Source organism: Sorex fumeus, unplaced genomic scaffold (genome assembly GCF_029834395.1).
Source record: "Sorex fumeus unplaced genomic scaffold, SorFum_2.1 ptg000063l, whole genome shotgun sequence".
NCBI lineage: Eukaryota > Metazoa > Chordata > Mammalia > Eulipotyphla > Soricidae > Sorex > Sorex fumeus.
The window spans coordinates 30,766,637-30,778,546 of record NW_026606120.1 but is presented as its reverse complement, the minus strand read 5'-3'; the positions used below and the strand labels follow the sequence as shown (position 1 = coordinate 30,778,546).

Sequence of the window (11,910 nt, the reverse complement as noted above, 5' to 3'; positions counted from 1 at the left end):
AACAAACGGTGGAGATGAAGTTCAAATCTTTGAGGGCCAAGGAGACCACAGTGAGAGTAGGGCCCAAGAGTCATCTGTTCCTCAAACAAGTAGAGTAAAGCCACACTCAATTTATGTTTGGAGGAAAAAAGCAATATTACAAATATGGCCAAGAAGGCCAATCAATATCTAGAAACCAGTCCCGACATGTTCTAGCCTCTTGAAGATCCATGCCTTAACACAGACATTCCATGTGCATTCAAATTCATATCGGATAATCAGCCCAGGAACCATCCCAAACAGGTGCTCCAGAGTGCACACGACTTGCCTTCTTGTGTTCCCCATAATCATATCCCAAGATATCCCCCTGCAGACCAGTTAGCTCACCCAGTGCTCTGGGACTACAAAACAGACCAAGGAACACTCTAGAACACAGGAGCCCCAAGGACTTTACATATTAATCGTCCCAGTTGAAATCCACAAAGATTTGAAGATGAGCACACCTCTCAAGTGAGAAACAGGAGTCACCTCTCTCCAGCTCAGGCAACAGGGAATTCTCTTGAGAGAAAAAGCTTACAAAATGAGGTTTCACCACATTTTTTTACATTAGGTTATTTTTAGTGCGTTTTTTTAAAAAAAATATTTATATAAAAGGTTTTCATGTAAAATGGATCGCTTTTTGCTTTTTTTAAATTAAATTCTTTTTATTTTAATGAATCATTATGAGATACATTTACAGACTTAAGACTTTTATGATTGCATTTCAGTCAATGTTCAAGTACCCATTTCTCCACCAGTGCCCATTTTCCACCCCTAATGTTCCTAGTATCCCTCCCCCCCCACCCCTTCCCACATCCTGCCTCTGTGGCAGGCAATATTCCCCATACTGTAATATGAGGAATACATCTAGTTTTGGGCATTAATAGATTTCTTCCTGTATTTTCTCAACTATCCGATCCACTGTTTCTTTCATGTCTTCCTTTACTTTCTGGATGTTTGCACCATTGATTGAGTTCCTTGAACATCCCCAGTATTTCATCTCGGAATTCTTTATCAAAGAGATCATATTTGTGGGTAACCCCTGTTTGCTGGGACTCTTCTTCGTCCTTTCCTTGTAGTGGAGTTTTGTGCTGTTTCTTCATGTTGTTGTGGTACAGAGGTAAAACCTTCAAGTTCACTAGTACTGTTCCCGCTTATTGAGGTAAAAGGTTATGAATGAGCTCAGCCGATGGTGGTCACCCATCTCCCCTTCTAGAATACTTCTTCCTCTCAAACATTATTCTGTGACTTATGATCGGCATCTAGAGAAGCGTTGGAGGATGTGCTCTTTTATATAGGTCTTGTACAGGTTAATTGTGTACACTGGTCTTTTAATGGAGTTGGTGTAAGCCAGTGGATTGTTGTCACATTGTGTTTTAGGTGGTCAGGATGTTTTGCACGGAATTAGGTGATATAGGCTAGCATATGAGTTGAGGGTGCTGGGAATGGGGAAAATAACTGAGGCCACACAGAAGTCCACGCCTCTTACAGTGGAGGCCACACCCCCAGCCAGTCCCAGCTGGTAGTCCCGGGTCCTGTCTGGCTTCCCTGTGGTGCGGACACTGTGTGAGAAGGGGTTCGTAGGGCGCACGGGGCAGGGATGTGCTGAGCGACAAACTTGCAGAGAAGGACAGCGTGGCAAGGTGTTCCCCAAAGTCTCCTCTGGCTGCCAGGCAGTGGAGACGTGAAGGGGGGGGTGGGGAACGTGCCTGGGGCAGGGACGTGCTGACCCATGAACCTGCAGAGAGGTGAATGAGAAATTTTTTAAAGAAAATAATTTGATCATTATTTTGGGGTACAGTTGTATAGAGAGCTGCATAACACATGCAGATGGCAGAGGAACGAGAGATTCATGTATTCTTATTCATCTTGGATCTGGGTTCCTGGAAGAGCCCCCCCCCCCCGCCCCCAACCCTCTGACATTCCTAAGTGATAAAAACACCGGGGAGCATCTTCCACAAAAGGGGATCACGGGTAAATCCTGGACGAGGGATGGTGAGCAGAATCCAGACCATAATCAGAAGCTTGAGATTTTTACCTGCTTCTCTAGAGGAAGCTACTGACCCCCTAGCACAAGCTCACAGGCCAAGCGCACAGTCCAGGGCCCCTTAAGCAGCAAGAGCTGCTGCTGCTGCTGCTGGGCTCCTTCCGGCGGCCCCAGGACCCTAGTGCTGGGCATTCTGGGAGTTCTGCTCTTCCCTCCCCCCCCCCCGCCCCCCACCACGCTAGCCTGCATGTGGGCCCTGAGAGCGGGGCATTCTGGGAGTTCTGCTCTTCCCCTCCCCCCCGCCCCCCACCGCTTGGGTAACTGCCTAGCCTTCAAGTGGACCCTGAGAGCGGGGCATTCTGGGAGTTCTGCTCTTCCCCCCCCCCAACTGCCTAGCCTTCACATGGGCCCTGAGAGCGGGGCATTCTGGGAGTTCTGCTCTCCCCCTCCCGCCCCCCACCGTGTGGGGAACTGTCTAGCCTTCACGTGGGCCCTGAGAGCGGGGCATTCTGGGAGTTCTGCTCTTCCCCCCTCCCCCCCCTCCCCGCCCCCCACCGCGTGGGGAACTGCCTAGCCTTCACGTGGGCCCTGAGAGCGCTTCCTGCTGCCCCTTCTCGGGCTTCGGCTTCCTGAGGAAGACCCTGTGGTCAGGCCTGGCTGCTCACAGGAGGCTGCTCAGCACCAACTATGCATCTCACTGCCCAGAGGTGGGGACCTTAAGGACAGGGTCTGTTTTGGGGGGGGGTTGAGGACTGCTCTGCGCCTTGTGACACTGACGCCTCAGTCTCGGGGGTGGGGGTGTGGGGGGTGCTCTACGCCTCGTCTCACTGAGGACGCCTCACGCCTCCTGGGGCTCTGAGCCTCATCACACTGAGGCCTCAGTATGGGGGGGCTCTGCAACTCATCACACTGACGCCTCAGTTCGGGGGCTTCTGCGCCTAGTCACACTGACGCCTCCGTATGGGGGGTGGTGCTCTGCGCCTCATCTCTCTGATGCCTCACGCCTCCTGGGGCTCTGAGCCTCAGTGGTGGGGGGGCGGGCTCTGAGCCTTGTCGCACTGACACCTCAGTAAGGGGGGCGGGGCTCTGAGTCTCGTCACATTGACACGTCCCTATGGGGGTGGTGCTCTGCGCCTCATCTCTGATGCCTCACACCTCATGGGGCTCTGAGCCTCATCACACTGATACCTGGGGGGGGGGGGGCGGGCTCTGAGCCTTGTCGCACTGACACCTCAGTAAGGGGGGGCGGGGCTCTGAACCTAGTCACACTGACGCCTTCAGTGGGGGGAGGGGGCGGGGGAGCACTCTCTAACCTTGTCACACCATTGTTCTCAGTTCTTGAGTGGTACCGTCAGTCTTGTCATACTGATACTGAAATTCTTAGGGAAATGTTCTCGTGTATGAAGGCGTGCACACGGAAGGGCTTTCAATAGCTCTATATATCTATATAAATCAATGGAAGAATGACCCTGTCCAAATTGCTTTTTGTATATTTTAAAAAACGCTGGTTTGATTCCTCCACCCCTCTCGGAGAGCCCGGCAAGCTACCTAGAGTATCTCGCCCGCACTGCAAAGCCTGGCAAGCTCCCCGTGAGGTATTGGATATGCCAAACACAGTAACAAGTCTCACAATGGAGATGTTACTGGGCCCGCTCGAGCAAATCGATGAACAATGGCAGGACAGTGCTACAGTGCTACAGTGCTATTCTGGTCTACAACTAGTGGTGCACAGAGCTTACTGCTGGCACTATGCTCAGAGATCACTCCTGACAGACTTGGGGAACGTTAAGGGTTGTGGGGAATCGAACCAGATTTGGCTGAATGCAAGTCTTTCCTGCTATATTATAACAAAGCCTTGATCAAATTGCTTTATATGTTGACTTTGTAAGTAATTCCTGCCTGACAGAGCTCACATGAGTATGCATGTGTTTCTTGAGCTGCAGAGCAGGGAGGGAGGGAATTCATGAGAGTCTCATGTAGTCTCTCTCTGGTGTTTCATCTCTAGAAATAAGTAAAAGGGAGGAAAACCACAGAGTCTTTTGTTCTGCGTTCTCAGGGTCCTATAAAAGGAACAAGAGAAAGACCAGGGAAATGGTGAAGGATAAGTTGCAGCCACAGCAAGCACCTTCCCTCCTGTTCCTGGAGGTTTGGCTTCTAGTCCCAAAGTGATCAGAGGCAAAGTCATCTCTCAGGAAATTCAGACCTAGGAAGGTTCCTGAACAGAAAAATGAACCTTGACACATTCCTGATTTCCAGGCTCAGAAACAGGCCTAGGGAAGCTTGGGAATAACACTGCCCAAGGGACTGTAAGGCTGGAGTGCACCCATACATCAAAAGAGAAGAGAAAAGCTTGTTTTCTTGAGTTTCCTATGGTTTCTTACCTCCTGGATATTTCTAGGTGTTTCAGGTGATGGTAAAAGGGCAGTATTACAAAGAAGATGCTCACTGCACCAAAGATGAGAAAGATTGTGTTAGGCACCCAGTAAGGAGAATTCGAATTTAACCAAATAAGAAGACTTCAGAGTAAAGAAATAATTCTCTACCTCAATTACTTGTCTTCCAGTAGGGGAATGAGCCCTGGGCTTCAGTTTGGAGACTTAAAACACTAACTCTCATCAGCTGCCCTGTGGCTTTTAAACAAAGGACACCTGCCAACAACAGTGGCTATAGCAAGAGGAGTTAGATAATTACAACCTCTTCCTCAGCTCCTGCGCCTTTCCTTGATCTTCAGTTTTCCTAGATTTATCCAGGTAGCAAAAAGATTTAAAACATGAAATTGTTCAAAAGATATTGAAAGATTAAAAAGACAAATACAACTAGAATAATATAGGCACTTTCCTTAGCGTTGCCACTTCTAGTACTTGAGAAACTGAAATTCCAGAACTCAGAGCCTGGGAAAAGGTACATCTCGGGCTTCTGAGATGCTGCAATATGGGGCAGGTTTATAGAGAGCAGAAGGCAGTAGCAGGAACCAGTTACTCTCTACAGGGAAATCTACAGTTCCTGTGCACTGGGAAGCAATAAACATCTATTTTTCTTTTTTATTTTTATTTATTGATAGAATGGTGATAGAAGTGTGCAGAGGAACTGACAACAACTAGATGGAGTGAAACTAGATACACCAACACTTAGCTCTGAGGAAGAATAAATGAGTGTAGTTTGTTTCAAGGGCCTCCTAGCAGTGTTTATGGAACTGGGAGCTACTCCCTGTTGTCGTGGTTCCATGGTGCCTCCAGGATGGATTGGTGTTTGGGCCCAATCTGTGGTGCTCAAAGTACTGCATCAGGGATACATCTGGCAGTGGTCAGGAAGTTGTCAGTGACAGGGATTAAACTCGGAGCCATGTGCTCCAGACTTATTATCTCCTTGCCCCAAACATTGTTATTAATATTTACTTTTGTAAAGTTCTGTATAGTGCCAGAAGGAAATATAATTTTTTAGTATAACTTCAGGTAACTCATACTAAATATTTCATTATTTAGTATTTATGTATTTTTGTATGTATTTATAAATAGTATTTAGTATTTATGTATGCATTTACGAATCTAGTATGTATGTATGTATTTTAGTCAAATTTAGATTTGTGGAATTAACTGTAATTGTTCATTTATAAGATCCAGGGAAACAAAAGAAATAGAGGATAAATAAGTTCAATGGAAGACATAGTAAGCAGAGACAGCATAATCCAACTGAATAAGAAAGCAGAGGAATATTATTAATAAGGAATACTATTAATAGGAGCAAAATTAAGATTTTAGCAATGAATCTCAATAAACCTTAATAACTAAATTGATTGCAATGAAAGAAACTTATTTAGAAAAAAATTCTCAGATAAAAATGAAACCTAAACTCATGCCTATACTAAGTTGTTCCTATATGGGGAGTTTCTTTTCTCTTCTCTTATACTTTGTAATAAACTTCAATTTTCTTAAAAAGCAAATAAGAAAACATTTAAAAAATCTAATATGAATTTTTTATAAGAAAAAACTCCAAAATGGAACTATACAATAAACATTAAGATTCACAAAACATTAAATAAAAGGATTAAGATCTTTTTAAGGAAAATTAATATCTTTTTTAAGAAAATCAAAATAGAAGCCAAAGCAAAATAATTGGAGGTACTTTAATTATATGTTAAAATGTTACTTTTTCCTGGAAGTATGGTTTCAAATATTTGTGAATCAAAGTATGTGGTCTATGTATATGTCCTACATATACATTTGTAGAACAATAAATTCACTAGAATAGAGGAACAAGTCTCACAATGGAGACATTACTGGGCCCGCTTGAGCAAATCGATGAACAACGGGAGGACCGTGCTACAGTGCTACAATTGAAAAAATGACTAACAAATCTGAACTCATAGACAAATATAATTTTTAGTATAACTACAGGTAACTCATGCTGAATGTATCTTTGTTTGTTTTAAGTTTTTGCACCCCACCCTCTGGTGAAGGGCTTTGCACTCTAGGATCACTCCTAGTGGCATTTGGAGGAACATTTGGGGTGATGGAGATTGAACCTGGCTTTGCTTCGTTTAAGGTCAGTACCTTTCCCGTGGTGCCAGCTCCTGAATGTCTTTTAAAACTATGCAAATAACCACCGCCCCCCACACTCACACACACAAACACTGAAAAATGAGCAGACAATCCATTAACTCTCAACAAACGTTGATCTGAATTATTGGAGAATATGTTCTCTGTTATGAGACAGCCAAGTTAGAAATACATATTTCAAAATGTGTGTTAAAATATTGCATTAGTTAAGAAATAAGTTCTAAACTATGAGTTGAAGAAGAATTTCTAATGGATACTAGGTAACCTTAGAATCAAATATTGTGCAGTGCAGTTCAAGCATTGTTTAGATTAAGTGATTCCCGTATGTAGCTACAACAAAAAGAAGTCTCCAGAGGTCTCCACGAGCTAAGCATTTGTTATAAGAAGTTTCAGAAAGAACAATAGTTAAGTTCAAATGACAGAGAATGAAAGATTTTAACTTTAGATATACAATTTATTGTTTTGTCTTTTTGTTGTTGTTTTTGGTTTTTGGGTCACAACTCATGGTACTCAGGTCTTACTCCTGACTCTCTTCTTAGGAAACACTCTTAGTAGTGTTGTAGACCATTTCAGTGCTGGAGTTCAGTCCCAGGTTGTTCATATACACCCCATCTTTCCAACTCCACAAGATTTAGTTTTATAAAACAACTTGAAACTGGAACACTAAATCCCCTTACTTTGATTTTGATGAAGTAAATTTAGAAAAAAAAAAAGAAGAAAATGTAAGGGAAGATAGGGCTGTGGAGATAGCCAATGGGCTGGGCTGGAGCACATGCCTGGGATGCACAGGGCCTTGAGTTCAGTATTATCAGTGATAGCCCTGAAAAGCCTCAGCACTGCAAAAAGTCAGAGCAGAAATGGACCACCACAGATAAAAAGGATAAAGAAAAAAACCAGGAAAATAATATAAGAAAAATTTAAAGGTGGATATATGTTTGGACAGTTACAGATATTAAATACATTTGGACCACTTTCAAATATGAAAAATATTATTTGAAAAAATTTCTAGGTAGTATCATTGATAAAAATGAACTTAAAGTCTTTAATATTTTATAATTATTAATAGATTGTCTTCTATGAAATATCTTCCTATAAATAGATCTCTAGGCCCATTTAACTTCTGTCTAACATTCAAGAACAAATAATTTCAATCTTATACAAATTCTTCAAGAAAATAGGAAAAACAAAAACACTACTGTGGTCCTCAATTTTGTGTATCATCTTGTATAATCTTTGCCCAGACATTTGACCAGTTATTATTTTTTGTCATTAATTTATTTTAAGTAAAGGTAAAGGCCCTCCGGTTGTTCATCGATCTGCTCGAGCGGGCCCAGTAACGTCTCCATTGGAGACTTTATTTTAAAAATTATTTTTCCCAAATATTAATTTAGATGTATCTGTGAAAGTATTTTGGTAAGATCAATATTTAAATTCATATGAACACTAGAGGTACGCGGGCTTCGTCAGACGCGCGGGAGAGCGCCGAGGGGGTCCCGGCGAGGTGAGCGCCGACCCACCTGCAGCCTGCAGGACCGCGGGGACCTTGGCGTGGCCGGGTAGGGCCGGGGCGGGGCGGGCGGCGGGGGTGGGGGGGGGGGGCGCCTGCAGGTAGCCGCGGCCCGGCCCGCCCCCGACCCCCGCTCCCCACTCCCCGCGGCCCGCCTGCACCCCGAGGCCTGTGCGCGCGCGGGCCGGGCTGCGGGGATCCCGGGGAGGGGGTGCGGGGCAAGGTCACGGCCGCAGAGTCGGGGCTCGGGGGCGCCGGGGCTGCATGCAAGAGCGGCGGGGGAGGGTTTCGGGCGTTCTCGCTCCTTGGGGGAGAGGCACGTGCCGCGGGGTGGAGCAGGTCCCCGAAGGAGAGAACTTTGCCACCCCCACCTCCCGCCCCTGGAGCTCTCAGAGCGGCGTTTGACCTGGGAATGGGCGCGCGCGGCTGGGGAGAGGGCGGAGCCGGTTTGGGATTAATCCCGGGAACCTTGGGCGCCCGCGCCCCAGAGCTGCAGGGGGGCTGCTTAACGCAGGAAGTCCTTGCAGCGCCTAGTATTCGTCAGATGAGTTCAGGAAGGAGTCTTTTGCAGAAGCTGCTGGGAGAAGACTTCCTAGGTGAAATATTCGAATATCAATGGGTTCCCGCCTCCAAGGATGACAGATCACAAATACACAGGAAGTTTTCAGAAGCATCATTTATTAGACGCATCATCAATCAACTTAAAGTGATACATGATTCCCGTTTCAGTAAGGTGCTGTGTAATGTGTTAAGAGCATATTATAAGGAATGATTTTGTCAAATTTTCATGAGTTATGGTTGCTGAAAGATCAGTTCTGTCTTGTGGGAAAAGAACTGGATGACAGAAACCTTACTTGAAGCAAACCAGTATTCTTGTTGAAAATGTATAGCAGCATCAGTTAAAGTTCATTCTTAAGACCTGCTTCTCAGTAATAATACTAGGCATTCAGCATTCCCACCTTCAAGGTCACGAAAATTCTCTCAAAACTACTCAGAAAAGGGGGACAAAGGAATGATGTCCATGCAGGAGAAATCAAAAGAAAATTCCTCCAATGTCACTAAGAAAAGAGAAGATAGAAATTTAGAAACAAAAATTGAAGAGTCTCAGAAAAATCTAGCCAAAAAATCAGGACCAAAGGAAGTTTTAAAATCACCAGTTAATTCTTCCAGTGAAAATAAAATAAATCGGCCCGAATTTGGAACATGCATGAGTACAAGATCAGCAAAGGCAGCATCCAGTGACAAAAAAGCTAACAACTCCATTAATAAAAATGTAACTAAATTCACAACAAGAATCTATGAAAAAGAAGAAATCATCTCAGAAAAAATCAGTGAATGAAACCTCCACATCGAATGAGCAGCTTAACCGAAGATCACAAAGACTACAACAATTAGCAGAGGTTTCAACAAGGACTCTGCGGAGTAGAGAAATTCAGGGCCCCGTACAAGCAGTTAAACAGAATTTTCCACTAACAAGAAAAGAGTACTGTAGTAATACTCAGAGTAAGACTAGTAAAGTAAAAACAAGTAAAAACCATGTGAAAAGGAAAGTACAGGAGAAGTCTGACTTTAAAGAGGATGGAAATCCAGTTCTCAATGAAATAAATTCACCAAAAGGAAAAAAAACGCAAAGTAGAGTACCAGGCAGCTGATACCAGCAGTTCTCAGTGCTTAAAAGGATCTGATGAAAAATGTCATCAGAAGAATTCTAGAAAAGAGGAAACAAAACCTGTGCCTGTAGCTTCTGAGATAAAAAGATCAAAAGTGGCTACTTCACTGATCTCTAAAAAGAGTGAAATGAAGAAGTCTGTTCATACACAAGTGATTACTACTGCAAAATCCCCAAAACGTCCACAGCCATTAGTGCCTGAACAAAATGTCGATAACGAACTGGAGTAAGAAGGAAAGAACAAGCGAGGTAGCATTCTTCAACTATGTGAAGAAATTGCTGGTGAAATTGAGTCAGATACTGTAGAGGTGAGAAAGGAATCTTCACAAGTAGAAAGTGTAAATGAGGACCAGTGTACGGAAGTGAAGTTGGAAGAGACCGATGTTGAAGGGCAAACACTTCATCACCAGAAAACAAATCAGGATGTTCAGTGTAATCGTTTCTTTCCCAGTAGAAAAACAAAGCCTGTGAAATGTATACTAAATGGAATAAACAGCTTAACTAAAAAGAACTCTAACTGGACTAAAATTAAGCTATCAAAGTTTAATTCTGTGCAACAAATTAAGTTGTATTCTCAAGTTTCTCCCAAATTGGACTTATTACGAACCAGTTTTTCACTACCAGCTTTAGAAGTGCATCATCCAGTGACTCAGAGTACATTTTTAGGGTTAAAACCACATCTTGATAAAAACATGGCTTGTCAGCAGGAAGAAATGAAAAAACTTAATTCTGAAGAAGCTAAAATTAATGACACTGAAGTTGAAATTAATAAAACCACAAAAAGTGCTTCTGAAAATTGTGATTTGGATAATCAGATAAAACTTCCTGTCCCATCATTGGATAACCAGATGAAACATTCTTCTGAATCAACACCAGATAAGAATTTCAGCCCGCATTTGGAATCTAAGCTTGAAAAGTGTACAGTGGAGAATTCTACCACAGTTGCAGCACTGCTCAGTCAAGCAAAAATTGATTCAAGAGACAGTACATTTGCAGGTTCAGTTCCCCAACAGCATAGTAGTATACTCAGTAACCAAACATCTAAGATCAGTGACAACAGAGAGAAGACACAAAATCATTCTTGGTCTGAGTGTAATTCCCGTTTGGAGTTAACAATTCCAAAGGAGTTGAAGCTAAAAGAAACAGAAAAAGTTGATGAAAAACAGTTGATCATAGATGCTGGACAAAAAAGATTTGAAGCACTATCTTGTAATGTTTGTGGCATGCTTTACACAGCTTCAAATCCTGAAGATGAAACACAACATCTGCTCTTCCATAATCAGTTTATTAGTGCTGTAAAATATGTGGGCTGGAAAAAAGAAAGAATTCTGGCTGAATACCCAGATGGCAGGATAATAATGGTCCTTCCTGAAGACCCAAAGTATGCTTTGAAAAAGGTCGACGAAATTAGAGAGATGGTTGATAATGATTTAGGTTTCCAACAGGCTCCACTAATGTGCTATTCTAGAACTAAAACACTTCTCTTTATTTCTAATGACAAAAAAGTAGTTGGCTGTCTAATTGCGGAACATATCCAGTGGGGCTACAGAGTCATGGAAGAGAAACTTCCAGTTATAAGATCAGAAGAAGAAAAAGTCAGATTTGAAAGGCAAAAGGCCTGGTGCTGCTCAACATTGCCAGAACCTGCAATCTGTGGTATCAGCCGTATATGGGTATTCAGCATGATGCGATGCAAGAAAATTGCTTCTCGAATGATTGAATGCCTAAGGAGCAATTTTATATACGGCTCATACTTGAGTAAAGAAGAAATTGCTTTCTCAGATCCCATGCCTGATGGAAAACTGTTTGCAACACAGTACTGTGGCACTGGTCAGTTTTTGGTATATAATTTTATTAATGGACAAAATAATACCTAAAACAGATTCTTGTCTACAGTACTAGAAGATCTACTGAAGAGAAATGAGAGAAATGGGATTGGTTGCTGACTTTAACCAGGAACTAGGGCCATTTTTATTATAATGAACTCAGGATTGGCAACAGCCATAAGGTTGTTCCATTTTCATAAATTGGAAACAGTGCAATAATAGCTTATTGTTTTGTTTTTTAAAGAAGATATTTTATTATCTTTTACAGAAATTTATGATTGATGTATTTTATCTATACTTATTTAGACATGTTTACATGCAGTGGATAATTGTTCATAGTGGACTGA

General features: G+C 42.9%; 1 pseudogene; it reads left to right on the top strand.

Moving 5' to 3' along the window:
- The first annotated feature begins 9,080 nt into the window (after positions 1-9,080).
- LOC130035381 (N-acetyltransferase ESCO1-like) lies at positions 9,081-11,614 on the top strand (annotated as a pseudogene).
- The last annotated feature ends 296 nt before the right edge of the window (positions 11,615-11,910 follow it).